Source organism: Pteropus alecto, unplaced genomic scaffold, assembly GCF_000325575.1.
Source record: "Pteropus alecto unplaced genomic scaffold, ASM32557v1 scaffold7, whole genome shotgun sequence".
Classification (NCBI taxonomy): domain Eukaryota; kingdom Metazoa; phylum Chordata; class Mammalia; order Chiroptera; family Pteropodidae; genus Pteropus; species Pteropus alecto.
In genome coordinates, this window is record NW_006494614.1 from 167,734 (window position 1) to 189,669 (window position 21,936).

Below are 21,936 nucleotides of genomic sequence, written 5' to 3' on the forward strand. Positions count from 1 at the left end.
AAGGTTTCAAAAGGCATTTGCTCCTTTTGACAATTTCAGAAGGTATGTGTACTGGGAATCAATGTACAATGTGTAATTGGAAGTAGAGGGGAATTATGCAGAATGCATGAAATATCAAACTTAAGTCTTCCTCAGTTTTTGTTCTGAATTTCTTTCTGTCTGACATACTCGTGCTCCTCACCATCATCTTTTCAAAATGTTAAATGTCACTTTTTTAAATTAGGCCACTGACAACAAAAAATTAAATCTAGATCCCCATTTACATGCTTCCTGAGAAATGTAGTTTTCCTCTATAGAAACCTCCACAGCTTTAATTGGTTATTATTTGTGAAATTGGCTTTGTCTCTCTTATGATCTTCGCCACAGGATGGAGACCAGTGCTCGCTATAGGACCTGGCACTTAGGAAAAGATCCATTGAATATTTTCTGAGTGAATAATGAAAGGAAAAATATTCAGGGCTTAGGATATAGAGAATATCTAACTCGAAAACGAATTAGACTCTTTAAGATCCCTCTGTCATCCAAGTGAAGAGGGAGACCACATGCTAGAAGAACCAGCTTCACCAGAACAATTTAAAGGTAGAACCTTTGCATGGAGTATAATCCCATCCCTTCTCATAGCAGTCAAATATGAACCTTGGTCAGCCTCGTCGCCATCAAGAGGGACAAAGAGGGAGCCACTTCTTCCTATACATTTCTCATTACACCCCAGCACTCACATATCTTTCAGTGTGCCCTTTAGCATTAAACAAATGTCCCTCCATGCTCCACCTCAATCTCCACATTTCAACAAATGGTGCTGAAACAATTGGATATCCATGTGCAAAAAATTGAACTTTGATCCATACCTTATACTACATAGAGAAGTTAGCTTAAAATGGATCAAAGCTAGTTCCTAATACGGTTTCTCATCCTTTGATTACCTCTGATCAAGAAAATAAATTTGTAACCCAGACACATTACTGATACAACATTTAAAATAAAAATTTATCAAAAGACTTTTCAAAAAGTGTACATTCAGAGTCAATTTTAAATTTGAATTTAAAATAAACTTTACTAAATTTTATAATTCCTAGATGGTAATCAGGAGAAGCAAAATTTTGCTCACATTAACTGAATTTGGGAGAGTATTCCTTTTTTTTTTTTTTTTTGTAAGTATACAAACATCTACTTACATGACTACTAGATACAACTAATTGGTTGATGAAAAAATGTGTTATCCAAAACTGACTATGGGAAATGAAATGTTGAAACTTATGATTGATATAACATATAGAGGTAATCTCAAAACAGTAACTGAAAATATCCATAGTTATACCAGTAAGTAGTATAAGAACTAGAGGAAAGGAGAGATTTAGAGTTAGCAGCTAATGCTGTGAAATAATTGCCATATATTTACTCATAGTAAATAAATATGGTTTTCTATTGAATAGAAAACTGGTCAGCAAATGATTCTAAATGTTATGTACATATTCTCCATGCAAGTGAACTGATTAATCATTAATATTATGCCCCACTGGCATAGTTTAATTCAACTACTCTTTCATAATGTTTATATAGTTGTAGAAGTATCAGCAATAGTACCAGGGAAAAATGAGGGTAATTGGCTTTTCTATTCTAGATTTTTTCTGTCAAAAACTGCCAGATTACTTCAAATTTATGACATAAAGATACTGAAGATATAATGGGCTTAAAGTGAGCAATATTTAAAGATAAAAAGTCAGATGAAAAGTAAGTAACCAACAGCTGCCAATCAGAATTAAATAAATACCATGAGGTTACTATCTGACAGTCAAAAAAGGACACCTCAACAGGAATATGTAATTCCATATTCAATCATCCTGTAAAAAATGTCATTTAAAAAAAAATCCAGGTAATATATGGCAGAGATGAGAATATATTTTTCTTAAACTCCTCATCATTAGGGGTGAAAATGTATAATCAAGTACATGCATTAGCTATCAGTTCTCTAATTAGGAGCCTCCACCCCACTTTAATCCTGAAACACCTGTGGTGTGCAGAATTTTAACCCATCATGTCTGATCCTTAACACCCTGACATCTCAGCCATAGTCTGCATGAAGATAAGAAGCTAACCAGTAGCTAAGCTTATGGACTTAAGTCTCTGAGGATATAAATATTTGGGACTCAGAAAAATCTTACATCAGCTGGAATGCAGCTGCCATGAATTTTTATAAGATGTTTACATCCAGAAAGAAATTAAAATTACTTTCTTCTACAATGAATCAAATGCATTGCTGCATCTAACTTACAAGAATAACTCTGAGCCATTTCAAATATGTTTATCATGTAGTCTACTTCCAGGAAAGTTTCTCAAGGATCTTTATTTAGCAGATGTCATTTTCTTCTAAATAATTTCTAGAAAATAATGTTAAACAAAACGAACAAAATAAATGCAATAAGAAAAGCCTTTAAAGATTTAAAGATTTGTGCAGGAGCAATATGATGCCTGAGAGAACATATACAAGCCATAAAGGACTTCCACTCAGATAGATTATCTCTTCAAGAAAACTTGCTGCAGAAGCAGAGTTGGCTGATGGCCTCCAGCTAGCGCGCCTTTGAATCCACTATCACTTACGGGAAAACCACACTTCCTATGCTTTTTTCACAACCAATGACTGAGTATTTCAAGCCAATGACTGAGTATTTCAAGTCTTCTTAGTCTGGGCCATGGCTGCCTAATGTGGGACTCTTCCAATGACTACTTGCTTGGGGACTCCTCATTGGCCTGGCTGTGACTTCTGCAGAATGTCTGTGCAGTCTTGTGTTTTTCCCACTCAATCCTCCTTCCTTATCTCCTTCCCCAGGTGTTAGGCCTGAATTGCTGTCTGAACGCTTTCCTTGTCCACTTCTGCTCCCATTCTGTCTCCTTTATTCCTCACAGACATTTCAAAACAAACCTTGACAGCTCTAATTTCATCTTGGTGTCTTTCATAGAGCACTCAAACTCACTCACATAATATTTACACTAATAAATAGGTATAAACTACATTCTACTTACTCCCCGTTATATCTTCTCTTGTAAAAAGTCCCTCTTGTTTAGTTAACATCATATAGCTTTGTAAGGTCCTCTGTCCCCTCATTATTGTTACTACTAATATCTAGTTATTGCTTCACTTATTTAAAACTTTAGCACTTGTGCCAAAGTGTTCCCACTCTAATTTTTGATATGATACTGGCAATTTCATGTCCATATAGACAACTGGTTAAAGTCCTAACATTGTCTTCTGCAAACATCCCTTCCATCATTTCATAGTAACTCTACTCTTTTAATAAGTCATTCCACTGCACGAGTATAAATTTGCATCCTTCTTGCTATGTGCTCAATTTATTCCACTGCCTGTTTTTCTGGATGGAGGCTGTAGTTTGTCTACCAGCCTTTCATTTCCCTCCCTACTCCTCTTCTATCTTATAATGTCACTTACCTCTAATCCAAATTCAGATTCCACAGACCATTTTTGAATCACTCTTTTTTTCAGAGGTGTATAAACTTTTTTGCTTCATTATCCTTTCATCACACTCATCTAAAAAATCTGCATAAAACCAACCCTTTATTCCATGACTATATTTAGGTTACATTATACCACTGAGAAAAAATACACAGAGAACAGGAGAAGATAGATTTCTCTAATGTCATCATCTCCACAGTTTTCAAAATTGCCTTATAATTTTCCTGTTAATCAGTTCTTCAACAATTTTTACAGTTAATTTTTACAATTTCATTTTTCTTGAAATCACTGATCTTCTTACCTTCCTCCTCACCTTGACCTTGATTTCTTTCTCTCCTTTCAATACATTGAGAGACTCCTCGATCCATACCCTCTATCCAAATCCAAATAATTAATTTCTGTTCTATTTATCATCCTCTTCAGCTTTTTCAGAGATGTTATAAAGCAACTATTCTATGTCTCTCATTTTTCAATCTTTTTTCTATTTGCTCATTTATAATTTAACCCAAGAGGAAAAAATAGATAGATGATAATAGATGATGATGATAGATAGATAGATAGATAGATAGATAGATAGATAGATAGATAGATGATAGATAGATAGATAGAGATGGGTAAAATAATTAATTACAATAAAATGACAAAATAACAACCTGATCCCACTTATCTTTCTTGCCTTCATCTTGGCACCATTTCTTTTTTTCCACTCTGGCAATTAATGACATTATTTCATCGCACATGCTGTCTCCATTCCCTCAGTTTGTTTTTCCATATTTACCTACAACTGGGCTTCTGAAATGGATTCCATGTCACAAAGTACAATAGATTCTTCCCTATCCTTTTCTTGCTTAACCTCTAAGCAGTACTTAACATTACTGATCACTTCTTTCTCAGGACAAATCCTTTTCTTAATTTCCCAGATACAATATATTTCACATTATCTTCCTACCTCTCTGTTTGTTCGCTCTTTCTCAGTTTTGTAGTTGAGTCATCGTCCTCTGAAATAGTGGCTTATAAAGAGCCATAGGTAATTGCCTAAACACCTATCTTTTCACCTTATGCTTCTCAAGGTGATATCTATTCCTAAGATTTTAATTACATGTATTAATAACTATCAAATCTGGGCTCTTTAGATCCATATTCTTATCTTACTATATGTCTTTATGTGGATGTCTTATTTCAAACTTAACAGATCTCAAACTTATGATTTTTCTCTACTCCATCTCTTCTGAGGTCCCATAAATTATTATATAGAACCAAGAAATTATCTTTGACTCTTTTCTTTTTTCCTCTCTTCTTACATAAAAACCAACAAACAATATAATTAGTACATAGTCTTCCCACTTTGGACTATTTCCACCTAAAACTTCTTTTCTTCTTGAACTAAACTTACCCTACTAGTTTACCCTTAATTTTTACTTAGCTAACTCTATTTTTGTTTCAAGTTTCCATCTCAATGCCTATTTAAAAAGAAAGCCTACACCGAACCTTTCAGACTGATTGGTTAAGTGTTTTTATATACCCTTGTACATGTTTCTATTTGGGTTGGTTAATTTTATGTGTCAACTTAGCCAGGCTTTAGTACCCAATTATTTAATTAAATACTAGTCTAGGTGCTGCTGTGAGTGTATCGTGTATTTTCTAGATGTTGTTAACATCTACAATAAATTCACTGTAAAAGATTCACCTTAACGATGTAGATGGGCCTCATCAAATCAGTTGAAAGGCCCTAAGAGCAAAATCCGAGGTTTTCCAAAGAAGAAATTCTTCCTCAAGACTTCCTCAAGTAGTATCAACTCCTGCTCGAGTTTTTAACTGGCTCACTTGCCTACAAATTTCAGACTTGCAGAGCCCCCACATTCTCGAGAGCCAATTTCTTAAAATACATCTATTTATACATTATATATAATCTATAGATAATCTCTTTACCAATTCACTGAAAAAGATTTTACTTTTGATGATGTGGATGAGCTTCATTTAATTAGTTAAAAGGCCCTAAGAGCAAAATCTGAGGTTTTTATATACATAATCTATAGATAAAGAGATCATCTCTTCATATATTAATATATGCCATGTATAGGATATATGTATCTTTAATAATTATCTGAAATTTAATAATTCTTTGAAGAACCCTAATACAGTTTCTATAGCACTCTCTAATTTTATTTAGCATTTGACATATATCTATATCTTTAATATTTATCTTCTCTACAAAATTATAACCTTCAGGAGGGCAGGATAGAACTCTCTTCTTCTTGATCAAGATCCCTAAAATCTAGCACATTTTCAAGCACATATACTACATGCTCAAAAAACATTTATTGAAATAAAATATAAAAAATTTTTCTTGTCTTTTTTTGTTTTAATTCTTCTAATACTTCTTGATAGCATTTAAATTTCATAAAATGTAATAGTTTTTAAATACTGACAATCATCTCAATATTACTTCTTGCTTTGTTTAGCTCTTATCTGGATTTATGAGTCAAAGTGAATTATTTAGGCCATTGTTGATATTCTCATACATTTTTCTGTTTAAAATAGCAAGTAACAATTTGTGGGAAAATATACATGAAGTCAAAAGTATGCCTTTGATAAATAACATAAAAATTTAAATGCAGGCTACAAAGGAAAGATTTTAGAAGCTATAAAAATTAAAATTTTTATCATGGGATTAAAAAATTATATTTGATATAAATTCCAGACACTATAATTATTCATATTTTAATAATAGTGTTATATCACTCTTTAAATGTACACTGTGAAATATTAAAACAATGACAACTTTCCATTTACAATCATGCACTTTAAAAATACATGGTCAAATTTTTTTAAGTTAGAAATTACAAATTGTTCTTTTTTTTAAAAGTCATATTGCTATCTATATTTGCCATAAGATTTCATCCTAAGAAATTCATTTTATGTTTGCAAGTCTTTTATTAACTTTTTTATACTTTAAAACACATTTATTTATTTAAATTAAGTATTTAAAATTTGTCTTGTGCCATGAGTCTTTAAAGTTTAAAATGTTATTCTGCATTGGGTTATCATTTCAACTATTTTTAGTGCACAACTAAGCAAATATACAAAAAATTTATAAATAAAAGCAAATATAAAAAAAATTATATTGGAAATGTATCTCTCATAGAGATGAGGGGTAGATGCCCTCAATAAAGGAGTCTTCTCAAAAATCAATGCTTGTAATTGATTTTCTTTTTCTTTCTTTTTTCTTTTTCTTTTTTTTTTGGACCGTGAAAATTTTTTATTTTTACCTCACAAAACAAAAATTTGTGATGGATGGAAAAGAGTATGACTTTATTTTACTAAATTGGAGAAGTATAATTATGAAAAGGAAGTGAAAAGAAAGAACAGACATAATACATTTTCCTACAGGCTTCTTTTCAGGCAGATCAATGTTAAGAAACACATATCAAAGTTGAGGTTCTAGAAATATTAAAATGATTTTCATTTTATTGTGGAGTACTGGATATTGTGTAGCAACATTCTGGGGATTATGTGATTCTATCTGTTATGCTCTTTGTTTGACATGTTATTGACTGCACTATTAGCAATTTTGTCGTCTAAGAAGAGTTTTCTTGTAGAAAAGTGATAAAAATGCAAATTTTTCTTGTCTGTAACAATGCAAATTTATTGTATAGAGTAGGAAAAAAACTGGTTTCTATCTTGTAAAAACATTACCCCCAAACATTTTATTTTATTGCTTTAAAGGATTTTAACCAGTTTTGCATCTATTAGCAAATGCATTTCAGCATTTCTATTGTGTGTACCTGTGTGTATGTGTTCTCCAAACTCTCCTTTAAATAATTAATAAATGAATAAAATCTTCATCATGTGTTCAGTTTATGTTTACATGACACATATTTTTAACTTTTTAGAAATTATACTTCGGCATTTTTGTATCACATTCACCAAGACACCCAAGTGGATTCACCTGACAGGGCCAAATATATTGTATTGCTGAAGAAGTATACTTATGGGGCTATTTATGCTAAGGCCCATCTTCTCTTGGTTGACAGAGTGAATCTCAAGTGTCAACAGAAATTTAACTTTTCTGACTCTCTGATTCTCAATTTTTTCCTTCCTTTTCCTCTACTGTTTTATTTTGTTTTGTTTTTGTTTCTAGATCATGACTAACCAGTAAATTATCCCCCATTGGTGACAGTGCTAATTGAGGATTTGGTTTTCTGCTTTGACCATTTGGTGATCTCTGTAGGATGGATGACAGAAATCTATTTTCCATAAGATGAATGGTGACTGAGAATCTAGTTTATCAGTCTATTTGTTTACTTATGAATTCAAATTAATTAAGAAAGTCCTGCCCACTAGGAAAGAAAACACTTATTTAATATCTGGACCAACAAATTTTTATTTTTGTATGTTTGCTTTTGACTCTTTCTAAGGTGATAGGGCTGAAGCCATAAATTTTCTTTTTGATTATGTATTGTTGTGTCTGCAATTGAAAAAGCTTTTAACTTTTACCTTCGGAAGGTTATAATACATTAAATTAAAGCGTCTCTTAAATTTTAGAAGAATTACTGTTCTAATTACTTTATGGAAGTAAATAGTGCTTATATAAACTGTATATTCTCAAATACTCAGAAAACAAAAAACATTTTCTAATGCACAAATTGTGATCGACAGGAGTGGCTTAATAATTATGATTAAAAGAAAAAAATATTTATATGACTATATAAATTTTAAATGTTATGCAATATAAAAGGGCATATTTCATTTTTATAAGATTTAGGTTAGATTTCTTTCAAATGATATTTGAATTTATGAATGTTATCACATGGGTTTATTAATCAAATAAACTAAAATTACTGCTACTATATATGTTTAATATTATAAAAATATAACTTTAAAAATAAATTGAATCATAATTCTAACTTTTCAAAGCAATAATTTTGTTTTGTAGTGCACCAGCTTAAGCGAAATTTCCAAGATCTTCCGATAACTTAAACCTTGGACTAATATTAAATGAAGTTTGTTAGTAGATAATCATTGAATACATACATAATTTCTAAGATAAAATTCTGAAACATTGAATACTGAGTATAATATTAAGTTTATATTTTTATATGCTATGTGGTGACTATATCTTTGGATCATATTAATGAATATGTTCATTTTTGTCACTATAAGAAAGTTTAAAAGGAATTTATTTGTGTGACTGTATAAAGTTGTAGAATGTTTATCGATGAGCTTTGCAGGGGAGAACAGGAGGCTAAAATTCTTTGTATGACAAAAGCTCTCACCTATCTCCCTTCTTTCTCTGTGAAATAGAAGTTAGTTTTTTTGTTTGTTTGTTAAAAGTTATAACAAATATGGGTGGTTGAGAATGGACCACAAACAATAGTGACAGAGAAATAAAATATATATTTGTACTTTAAAGAGTAGATTTGTAATGTACTCTTTGTAAAATAATGTGTCACAGAATATAAAAGAACATAAAGAACAAAATGTGAGCATATATAGCAAGTTGTAGAAGGTAAGAAAGGGTGTATTCTATTTGCCTTGAATTATAATACTTGTCTAAAAGAAACCATTAAATGTATTAAAATTTTCTGAGTCTGCCCAGTTTTGATGGGCTTATTCATAAGGTAACTAATTAAAAGTGCAAAATTAGAATTAGACTTTCTCTCTGTTATAATGATAAGTTGGTGTTAGAGATCTAAATAAGGATATAAAGGATGATTTTTCATATTTCTGCTTAAATAGCAGTGGTTCTGAGTCTTACCATAATAACTTTCTGACCTATTTTATCATGGTCTTATTAAATATATATATATACACACATATATATATGTGTGTATAGCTATCATGAGTGTAGATCTATAGCTATATCTCCTTAACTTATATATATATATATACATATATATATATACAGTTCTTCACTTATAAAAGAGTTGAGATATCATGCTACCTCTTTAGGTTCACTTAAATAATTTAGTGCCACTTTATTAAATAGATAATTAAGTATTGTTGCTCAGATACCCATGACCTTATCTTTGTCAAGTGACCAAATCTTGCCTGACAACTGTTTTGATTTTGACTTCACAACAGATTCTAAACTTAAAATAAATAAATTAATTAATTAATTGATATTCGAAATTTTTTTTACAAGAAAATTATCTTTGGGAGTTCCCGAGGGGTTCCAAGAAAATAAGGATTTATTCTTTGACATCACTAAAAAAAAAATGTAAAAAATGATTAGGCTTGTTTAATATGCTCATATTGCTTAATTAGCTAAACATTGAGTTACTTGGGAAGAGATGTATGAAAAGGGATTTCAAATCAAAGAGGCTGCCTTCCTTACTTAAAGTGTGCAGGTTCTATATCATTGGTATAACTATTTAATTTTAAGTTGTAACAAAGGCTCTGGAGGTTTTACAGTGTCCTTATCATCTATATAAAGTTCTTATCTCCCAAGGAAATATTGAGCAAACTTTTATAAAATAGTTATGTATTTTACCCATAAAGAGATTTGTACTCCTCCATTTTACATAGTACTAGTTACTGAAAAAATTATTCCGACTTGGATACTTATCTAAAGGCTCTACTATGTTATAAAATAAAATCTGTATCTTTAACAAAGGGCCTTCTCAGAGCTTCATGGAAAAGCTGTATCAAGTACTTTGAATTCTTCATACTTTAAAAAACATTTTCTTGACTAGAGACTTCAAGATGACATTATTTAAAATCGTTCAGACTGTAACAATGAACCAGGTCAGAATTTCCATGCCTCTTCTATCCCAAAACAGGCATACTTCGTGGAAACATTGCTTTTCCATGATTAAAAGAAATAAGAATTAATTAGAAAAATAAATAAACTGATGAAGGATAATTAATTGTAGCTATTTGCTATCTGTTCAAAATATTGTCAGCATTGTTTTTCATGCTCTGTTTCATGGCTATACAAGGAACCCATTCTTTTCCTTCATGAGTGTCTCTAATATTCAATTTTTTAGACTTTGTAAATGAAAATTAACATATTTAAATATCTGATTTTGAATTATTCTCTGAAATTCAAAAGCTCTTATTTAGTCCCCTTATTCTTCATAGTAATAAACTATTTGTACAATTTGTAAAAATATATATTTTCCTTTTTACTAGGAATAATAGGACAAAACCATTTTTCAACCAAGAACGTATATGGAATGTCACATTTGATAATGATTCTCATGTAATCAGGCACGACAAGCCCATTATTTAAAAATAATGATTAACTTTATAATTCAGCCAATAGCTGCAAAACCCTCCTAGGAAAACAACTGTTATTTGGCTTAAAGAAAATTACTTCCTGCTTGGCCAGGAAACTTAGAAAATTCTGGAAGCCTTAAAGACAGAAGAATTTACCTAAACTCATTTACCATGTAATTAAAATCTAGTGGGAAAAAATTTGTAATTTGGTCAAGTAATAGCAGCTTTTAAAATTCCAATACAGGACTACTTATAAAGACTTCCAGTAAAAGTCAATTCTATGACTTAGCAACTGGCAAATATTGTATGGCTCTAGAATTGCAAAGCAAACTAAAGAAAGTCTATATAGTTAAGACTTTTGCTACAGCTACCTAAGTATTCAGGCCTAACCTAACAGACCAGTGTTTTGTGATCAAGAATAATTGTTGGAAATTATGTACTATTATAATGTGGAAGACAGTAAGAAAATACTGTTCAAGACTTGGAAATAGATAAAAAGAATTCTTGGATATTCGTTCAGTGGAGTGTTGAGTGTTGTCTAATGAATTATCTAGGGATTGTCTGATTCTATAAAAGCATGCACTTGACTAACTTTATTCTGGCTAAGTTATTAAGAACCCTGTAGGTGTAAACATTATCTTGTAGAAAACTGATAGTGATGTAAACAATTCTTGTCTGTAGGAATACAAATGGATTTTATATGTTAAAGATTAAATTGATTCACAATCTATAGAAAAGGTAACTCCAAACATTATATTTTATCAAACTCTAGGAAATCAACTAATCTTACATAAACAAATTTATTTCTGCATTCTTGATTGCTTTAAATTCTCTTAAACAAGTCTTAACAATAAAATCTTTGTTACATGTGCATTTTATATTCTCATAAGTCATTTTTAATTTTTCAAAAATTATTCTTTAGCACTACAAATGTTTGAGAAAATGTCTATGTACTCTCAAGTGTACATTTACCCAAATTTGAAGATTGATAATGTAAGAGTTGCTTTTCAACAGTGCTTCACTATACCCTACAAAAATTGCTTTTAATCTCTCTACAACAATAACTTTTAATCTTTTTTTATGTTCTTTGGAATCATTGGCAGATTAAAAAACAAACAAACAAAAGTTGTTTTGGCTTTACTACTGAAGATATTATTTAAATTAGTCTGAAAATTCATAGTTCTTAAAAGCAACTATGATGATTTTAAGGCATAACTGGGGCTGAGAATTTCCTTCTAGCATCATTTTATACCACAGCTGAGAGCAAGCGGAGAGAGATTGGGCCTGTCCAAGTACCGGTCTCTTCTGTTTCAACCATACCTGCTCTGCTTTTAGTAGTTTTACATATAGACACCTACTAAAGAAAGGATTTCACAGGTTTAAGAAATTTGAAAATTACTCCTCTCTTTTAAAGCCACCTGTTTAAATGTGTCACTATTCTTTCAAAACTCAACACTTACCCAAATTAAACCACTCACTCTTGAGGGTTTATACTATATTTTTCTTCTCTTACCCCTCTCTGGGAACAGCATACCTCTAATCCCTAATTTCAAAATCTTGGCCATTTGTTAAGACTCAGTTTGAATGTTCTTTCTGCTCCCCGCCCATGAAGATTATACACATTTTCATTTTAAAAGTGAAATTATTTAATTTTCTTGATTACTCCTCACAGTTTATCTTATATATATGTTAATTATGCTATTACTTTTCATTAAGACTATATATATTTCAATATTAACACTTTCATATTTTCTGCATCTAGAATCCAAAAACCTCACATTCCTTCCTCAAAAATTATCTAAAATACAGTGTCAGTTAGAGAGTTCACACAGGCAGAAGTTGTCATACCCCCAAGACGTAAGTGAGCATTAGAATTATAATGTTTTATTAGAACATCGATTCACTGCTTCAATACATTTTTCTTTTATAAATATGCAAACCATCCCATAAGAGCAAAAGATTTAATCAAAGAACTAGGTACTGAATTAAGCTCATCAATGCTTTCACTATTTCACTCGTTCGTCTGACTCAGAGTATTAGTATTAGTTATAAATTATTCATTCCACTCTCTTATCCATTGAAATGTTTATGCATTGATACTTTTTTGACCACCCACAATATGCCATTAGTTTCATTATTTGCTCAGGAAAATCAGAAGACTAGAACATCTAGATTCTCAAAATATCGTGTGAGAAGAGTTAAGACCAAAACAAATAATTAAAATAAAGTATATTTAGTAATGTGCCTATTTTCTTCCACAAATTTCCTATTTATTCTGTCAATCTCAAAATCTATTTAGCAGCATTTCTTTATAATTTTCCTTTCTATCTCTGGGATTTATTCCAGGAATATAAGGTCATTCTAAAATGCAAAAACAATTAATTTAGTACATCTTATCAATAGAATAGAAGACAAAAAACTACATCATTATCTCAGTAGCCTCAAAAAAGCATTTGACAAATTTAACACATCTTCTTGATAAAAACATTCAAAAATTAAGGAGAGACGCGAATGTATATTAGTCAGGGTTCTCCAGAGAAACAGAATATATATATGTGTGTATATATGTATATACATACACACACACACATACACACCAATAAAATATATTGTTATCTATTAAATATGTTATATACTACATTTATACATATATTATTATTATAAGGAATTGGCACACACTATTATGAAGACTGATTGATCTGCTATCTGTAAGCTGAAGGCCCATGAAAGATGGTGGTGCAATTCAGTCTGAGTCTGAAGGTCTGAGAACCATGGGAGCCTATGATGTAAATCCTAATTTGAGATCAGGAGAAGACTGATGCATCAGCTCAAGTGGTCAGGCAGAGGAAGATTTCAGACTTTCTCTACCTTGCTGCTCTATTTGGGTCCCCCAAAGGATTGGATTATGCCCGCCCACATGAGGGAGGGCAAGTTCCTTCACTCAGTTCCCATTTCAAACGCTAATCTCTTCTGGGAAACATCCTCACAGACACACCCAGAAATAATATTTAACCAGAAATCTTGGCACTCAGTGTCCCAGTCAAGTTGATACATAAAATTAACCATCATAGAATGTCTTCCTCTTGATATGGGACACCTATTAAAATATACACACATAATTTCATAGAAACAGTAAAAGACTGAATGCTTTCCCACTAAGGTCAGGAACAAGACAAAAATGTACACTCTTGCCTCTTCTATTCAACATTATACTGGAATATCTTCCATGGCCAGAGCAATAAGGCAAGAAAAATTAAAAAAAAAAAAAACAACCAAATTTGAAAGATATAATCAAAAATATCTCTCTTTGTTGATGACATAATCTTGTTTATAGAAAATCCAAAGGGATCTACTAAAAATCTATTAGAACTAATAAATAAGTTTAGGCAATTTGCAGTACATAAGATCGATATACAAAAATTAATTACATTTCTGTACATAAGTAATGAACAACTAGAAAATAAAATTATAAAAGCAATTATATTTCTAATAGCATTAAAAAGAATGAAATAAAGAGGAAAACATTTTTAAAAGAAGCACAAGTTTTGAATAATGAAATTATAAAACATTGTTGAAAGAAATGAAATACCTAAATAAATGAAAAGATATCCTATATTTATGAGGAAAAAAACTTAATGGTGTTAAGATAAAAATACTCCCAAATAGATATACAAATTCAACTCAATCCTGATTAATATCCCACCTGGCTTTTTAAAGAAATTAATCAGTTATCTTAAAATTCATATGAAAATGCAAGAAGCCCAGAATAGTAAAAAACAATCTTGAAGAAAAAAAAAAAGATTGATAAACTCATTCTTTCTAATTTCAAATCTTACTAAAGTATTTAGGATTGTATGATATTTAGATAAATATATAGATACTTATAAATCAAGAGAATAGAATTGAACATGATAACCCAAGAATGGAAGAAAATACTTGCAAGTCATATTTTTGATAAGGAATTTGTATATAGAAAATGTGGAGAACTCTTTAAACTCAATAATAAAAGACCTAATTTAAAAATGAACAAAGGATATGAATAGGCATTTCTTAAAAATATATAAATGGTCAATAAACACATAAAACTGCTCAATGTAATTAGACATCAGGGAAATGCAAATCAAAATCACAACAGATATCTTTTCATTCTTAATAGAATGGCTATAATAAAAAAGATAGTAAAAAAAGTGTTGGTGAAGATGTGAAGAAATTAGAATCTTCTATACACTCTTGATGGTAATGTAAAATTGTACAGCCATTTGGAAACCTGTCTAGGAATTTCTCAGATGGTTAAAAGTAGAGTTATATGACCCAGCAATTCTCTTTCTAGATATGTATCCAAGAAATATAAAAACATATGTCCACTGCAAAACTTGCCCATGAATATTCATAACACTATTTTTATCATATCTAAAAAGTGCAAATAATCCAAATATTTATCCTCTGATGAATGGATAAATAAAATATGATATATCAAAGCAATGAATATTATTCTGCATTAAAAGGATAAAATAAAGTTTTGACATACTACGACATAGATAAACATTGAAAACATTATGCTAAAAAAAAGAAGCCAGTCATAGATTATATGTTGTATGATTCTACTTTTATAAATAGTTCAGAATAGAAAAATCTATACAGAGAATAGATCTGTGGTGGCTCTAAGGAGGCTGTTTAGGCAGCAGCCAGCTGGCATTGGTCTGCACTGCAGTGTTTCTTGAACAACTCTCAGGAGTCCTCAAGCTCCAGGTGAGTGGCAGCTGTTCTCAGTATGCCTTGAACCTTTTGCTAAGTGGCCCCAGTCTCACCACTGGTGCCAAAACTGAATCTGCATTAACCTGATGAACACCACACACTCCACTCTGATGACTCTCTGAGACTCCGCCTCACCCAAATCCCAAACCACCCAAGGCTTTCAGTGGTTGAGACGTACGAGCAGCCTGGGCCTTTTGCTGAGCTGCCCCAGGTCTGGTACTGTTGGTAGCCAGCCTTGGTTTCCAGTGTGGCCTTTCTCATGTGCTTCCAGGTCCAGCATAGGCAGTAGCCAACCTGGATCTCTTTATAGCTCCCACCAGGTAGCCCAAGGATGGTCACAGGCAGAAACTGACTTTGTTCTGCATTGGAGACCCTCACAAGAGGCCCCAGAACCAACATCCTTGCTAGCCAGCTACCAAACACAAAAGAGCACCACCCAGTTAACCCTACAAGCAGCACACCCAAAGGATAATCTCAATGGGCGCCAGAGTGCCCTGGAGCAAATACTGCTCCATGGGGCCAGCCTGCACACAGCAGCTCATAGGCTGTAGTTGGGGCCAATCTTCACAGCAGTTAGCCTGAGGGGCAATCCCATCCACTGACATGCCAACAGAAATCAAGGATCAACTACAGCAGGAAGGCACATGCGACCCACATAAAGGACACCCCTGGAGTACCCAGATCAGGTGAAAAGGGAGACTATATCACTTGGCCCCAGAGGACACCTACTGCATAAGGCCACTCTATCAAGACTGAAAAATATAGCAGATCTACTTAGTACATAGAAACAAACACAGCAAAGCAGTCAAAATGAGGAGACAAAAAAATATGTCCCAATTGAAAAAAAGGGAAGAAACTCTAGAAAAATAACTACATGAAATAGAGGCAAGCAATCTGCCAGATGCAGAATTGAAAACACTGGTTATAAGGATGCTCTAAGGAACTTAGTAAGAACTTCAACAAAGAAATAGTAAGCATACCAGTAAGAACCAGTCAGAAATGAAAACTACAATAACTTAAATGAAGAATACATTCAAAGGATTCAACTTCAGGAAGCAGAGAGAGTCACATGGAAGATGAACCCAAAGCGGCCTATGCCAAGACAGATCGTAATTAAAATGGCAAAGGTTAAATACAAAGAGAGACTCTTAAAAGCAGCAAGAAAAAGGCAGTTATCTACAAGGGAGTTCCCACAAGACTGTCGGCTGATTTCTCAACAGAAACTTTGCAGGCCAGAGGGATTGGCAGGAAATATTCAAAGTGGGGAAACGCAAGGATCTACAACCAAGACTATTTTATTTAGCCAGGATATCATTTAAAATAGAAGGATAGATAAAGAATTTCCTAGACTATAAGCTAAAGTATTTGATCATCCTCAAACCATTAATACAAGAAATTTAAAGAGACTTCCTTAAGAAGAAAAGGGGAAAAAAGGGGGCATAAATATGAAAAATAAAATAGCAATAACCACGTACCTATCAATAATCACTTTAAATATAAATAAATTGAATGATTCAGTCAAAAGACATAGGATAATTAAATGAATAAGAAAACAAGACCCACATATATACTGTCTAAAAAAGACCCACTTTAGATAAAAAATTCATACAGACCGAAAGCAAGGGATAGAAAAAGATTTTTCATGCAAATGAAAACAAACATAAAAAAGCTGGGTTAGTAATACTTATATCAGACAAAATAGACTTTAAAACAAAGGCTATAATAAGAAACTAAGAAGGATACTTCATAATGATAATAGGATCAATTCAAAAAAAGGATACAATCTTTGTAAACATTTATGCACCCAGCATAGGAACATCTAAACAGATAAAGCAATATTGACTGACATAAAGGGAGAGATCGATAATAATATAGTCATAGTAGGGAACTTTAACATCCCATTGACATCAGTAAATAGATCTTCCAGATAGAAGATCAACAAAGAAACAGCACATTAGACTAGATGGATTTAATTGATATTTTGGAAGTATTTCACCTCAGAGCAGCAGAATATACATTCTTTTTAAGTGCACATGGAACATTTTCTAAGATAGAACATATTAGGCCAGAAAACAAGTCTCAATAAATTTAAGAAGATTGGAATCATATCCAGTGTCTTCTCTGACAACATTGGTATAAAACTAGAAGTCAATCAGAAGAAAAAAACTAAAAACCAAAAACACATGGTGACTAAATAACATGCTACAATGAATGAGTTAATGATGAGATTAAAAAATAAATAAAAAAATAACAAGGCAAATGAAAATGAAAATACAACTCAATATCTATGGGGCACAGTAAAAGCGATCTTAAGAGAGAAATTCATAGCTATATAGGCCTCCCTCAAAGGAAAGGAAAAAAAAATAATAATCTAATCTTACATGTAGTCATTAAAAAAAACAAACAAACAAACAAACAAAACTCAAAGAAAATAAAGACAGGAAATAATGAAGGCCAGAGCAAAAATAAACAAAATAGACTCTAAAAAAAAAAAAAAAAAAAAATGCAAATGATTATGAAATCAAGAACTGGTTTCTTGAAAAGATTAACAAAATTGATAAACTTTTAACCAGGTTCATCAAAAAAAGAAAAAGAAAAACAAAATAAATAAAATCAGAAATGAGAGAGAAGTGACAACTGACTCCACAGAAATAAAAAGATTATAAGAAAATACTACAAGTGATTATGTGCCAACAAATGAACAATATGGAAGAAATAAATACAATCCTAGAAATATACAACCTTTGAAGATCGAATTAAGAAGAAACAGAAAATTTGAACAAACTATTATTACTAACAAAATCAATTCGGTAATTAAAATACTCCCAACAAATAAAAGTCCTGGACCAGATGGCTTCACAGGTGAATTTTACCAACCAAACATACAAAGAATTAACACATATTCTTCTCAAACTATTCCAAAAAATTCAAGAGAAGGGAAAGCTCCCTGTCTCATTTTATGAGGACATCATTACCCTGATTCCAAAACCAAACAAAGATATTATGAAAAAAAAAATTATAAGCCATTATCCTTGATGAACATAGATGCAAAAACATATCCTCAACAAAATGTTAGCAATCCAAATACATCAAGACATTAAAAAGATCATACACCATAATCAAGTTGGATTTGTTCTCAGGATGCAATACCTGTAAATCAATTAACGTGATACACCACATTAATAAAATGAAAGGTAGAAACTTATTTGTTTGTATGGGGTATGGTCTAATCATATGATCATATCAGTAGATGCAGAAAAAGCATTTGGCAAAATCTAGCATCCATTTATGATAAAAAAAAACCTTCAGCAAAGTGGAAATACAGGGAACTTATCTCAAAATGATGAAGGCCATGTATGACAAACCCACAGATAATATCATATTCAATGAGAAAAAGCTAAAAGAGTTTTCTTTAAGATAGGAACAAGACAAGGATGTCCACTTTCATCACTGTTATTCAACATAGTATTGGAAGTCTTAGCCACAGCAGTCAGATAAGTAAAAGAAATAAAAGGTATCTAAATTGGAAAGGAAGAGTAAAACTGTCATTATTTGCAAATGACATGATACTATATAGAAGGAACCCTAAGGATTCCTCCAAAAACTATTAGAGATGATAAATGAATTCAGTAAAATAGTAGAATATGAAATTATTATTCAGAAATTATTTGCATTTTTATACACCAATAACAAACTATCATAAAAAGAAATTAACAATCCCATTTACAATTGCATCAAAAAAAAAAAAACCTAGAAATAAATTTAACTAAGGAAATACAAAACTTGTACTCAGAAAATTATAACGCACTAAAGAAAGAAATTGAATATACCAATAAATGGAAGCATATACAGTGCTCATGGATAGGAAGAATTAACATCGTTAAAATCTTCACATTATCTAAAGCAATCTATAGATTTAGCAATCCCTATTAAAATACCAACAAAATTTTTCACAGTGCTAGAACAAATAATGCTAATATGTATGAAACCACAAAGGACCCCAAATAGCCACAGTAATCTTGAGAAAGAACAAAGTTCTATATTACTATACTACAAGGCTATAATAATCAAAACAGCATGGTACTGCAATAAAAACAGGCATATAGATCAATGAAACAGAATAGAGAGTTCAGAAAAAAAGCCCATGTCTATATGGTCAATTAATCTATGATGAAGCGGGCAAGAATATAAAATGGGGCAAAGACAGTCTATTCAATAAATGGTATTGGGAAAACTGAACAAATACGTGCAAAAATATCAAACTAGACCACCTCTTACACCATATACAAGAATAAATTCAAAATGGATTAAAAACTTTCATGTAAGACTCTAAACCATAAAACTCCTGAAAGAAAACTAGACAGTAAACTCTCTGACATTGCTCTTATTTTTTTTTTCTGATATACCTCCTTGGGCAAAATAAACAAATGGGACTACATGAAAATAAAAAGTTTTGACACAGCAACCATCAACAGAATAAAAAGACAACCTACTGAATGAGAGAAGATATTTGTTAATGATAAATTTGACAAGAAGTTAATATCCAACTTTATAAAAGAACTCATACAACTCAACATGAAAAAACAAACAAACAAAAATTTAAAAATGGGCCAAAAATCTAAATTGACATTACTCCAAGAGCACATACGGATGGCTAGTTGACGTGAAAAGATGCTCAATGAAACTAATCATCAGAGAAATGCAAACTGAAACCATAGTGAGATATCATCTCATACCTGTCAGAATGGCTATTATCAATGAATCAACAAACAAGTGTTGGTGAGGACGTGAAGAAATAAGAACACTCCTGCACTTTTGGTGGGATTGTAAATTAGTGTAGCTACTCTGGAAAATAGTATGGAGTTTCGTCAAAAAACTAAAAATAGAACTACCTTATGACCCAGCAATTCCAATTCTGGGTATTTATCCAAGGAAATCTGAAACACTAATTTGAAAAGATATATGCACTCCCATATTCACTGCAATTCCCAAGATTTGAAAGAGATGTAAGTGTCCATCAACAGACAACTGAATAAAGAAGAAGTGGTACATATATACAATAGAATATTACGTGGCCACAAAAAGTATGAAATCTTACCATTTGTGACAAGATGGATGTATTTAGAGGATATTATGTTAAAATGGAATAAGTCAGATACAGAAAGATAAATATTGTGCGATCTCACTCATATGTGGAATCTAAAGAACAAAATATGTGGAATCTAAAGAATAAACAAAACAGAACAGACTCACGGATACAAAGAACAAACTAATGGTTGCCAGATGGGAGGGAAGTTGTGGGGCTGGGCAAAAAAGATGAAGGGATTAAAAAGTAAAAATTGGTAGTTATAAAATAGTCATGAGGATATAAAGTACAGCATAAGGAATATAGTCGACAGTACAATAATATTGTAATAACTATGTATAGTGCCAGGTGGATACTAGACTAATCACTTTGTAAATTATATAAATATTTAACTACTGTGCTTTACACCTGAAACCAATATAAAACAATGTTGAACGTCAACTGTAATTGATAAATAAAAATAAAAAGGAAAGTACATTAATAGTTGACTAGAGTTGGCCCTGGGGGATGGTTGCATGCAGAGAGTTGGAGTAAATGGGAGTGACTGTTAATGGGTAAGAGATTTCTTTCTGGGATGCTGAAAATGCTTTAAACTGGTTATAGTTATGATTGTACACTCTGTGAATATACTAAAAGCTGTCGAATTGAGTACTTTAAATAGGCGAATTTTACTGTATGTAAGTCATAACTTAATAGATGTTTTATTTAAAATAACACTAGACAAAACTGAACTAAATTGTGACTATATTACAAATCAGTAATTGTAGTCTTGGGCAATGATTTTATAGCAAAGAAAATTTGTGTCCGCACAAAATCTGTACACAGATTTTTATAACAGCTTTGATTGTGATAGCTAAAACTTGAATTTACTTTAACTAGTGAATATTAAACTGTGGTACAAACACACCATGAAAAATTACTCAGCAATAAAAAGGAACAAACTATTGATTCACCCAATAACATGGATGACTCTCCAGAGAATCATGCTAAGTGAGAAAAGAGAATCTCAAAGATTACATATGGAAAAATTCTATTTATATAACATTCTTGAAGTAACAAAATTACAGAAATGAAGAACAGGTTAGTGGTTGTCAAGGGTTAATGAGAGAAAAGTTAAGAAAGAAATCAATGTGGCTTATTGTAAAATATTCCTTTTAATCTTTTCTTCATAATTTTCATAATTAAAAAGATATTTTTATCATCTTTCCATTTAAATATGTTTTTTTAATCAAGAATCCAAGTCATTACAAAAAAATAAATAAATAAAAGAATCCAAGTTGTTTAATAGAAGTCCAAAGGTGTAAGCTCAAATTCTGTTAAAAATAATTAACTTTTTTGAACATTTGACTCTGATTTTAGGCAACAAATTTTATTGATACTTTTGTTACTTTTAAGAGGAAATCAC

General features: G+C 31.4%; 1 protein-coding gene across 3 annotated transcripts in view; it reads right to left on the reverse strand.

Annotated features, from left to right (window-relative positions):
* LOC102896341 (glutamate receptor ionotropic, kainate 2) overlaps nucleotides 1-21,936 on the reverse strand; it is a 551,413-nt gene that overhangs the window by 65,506 nt on the left and 463,971 nt on the right. The window lies entirely within an intron of this gene.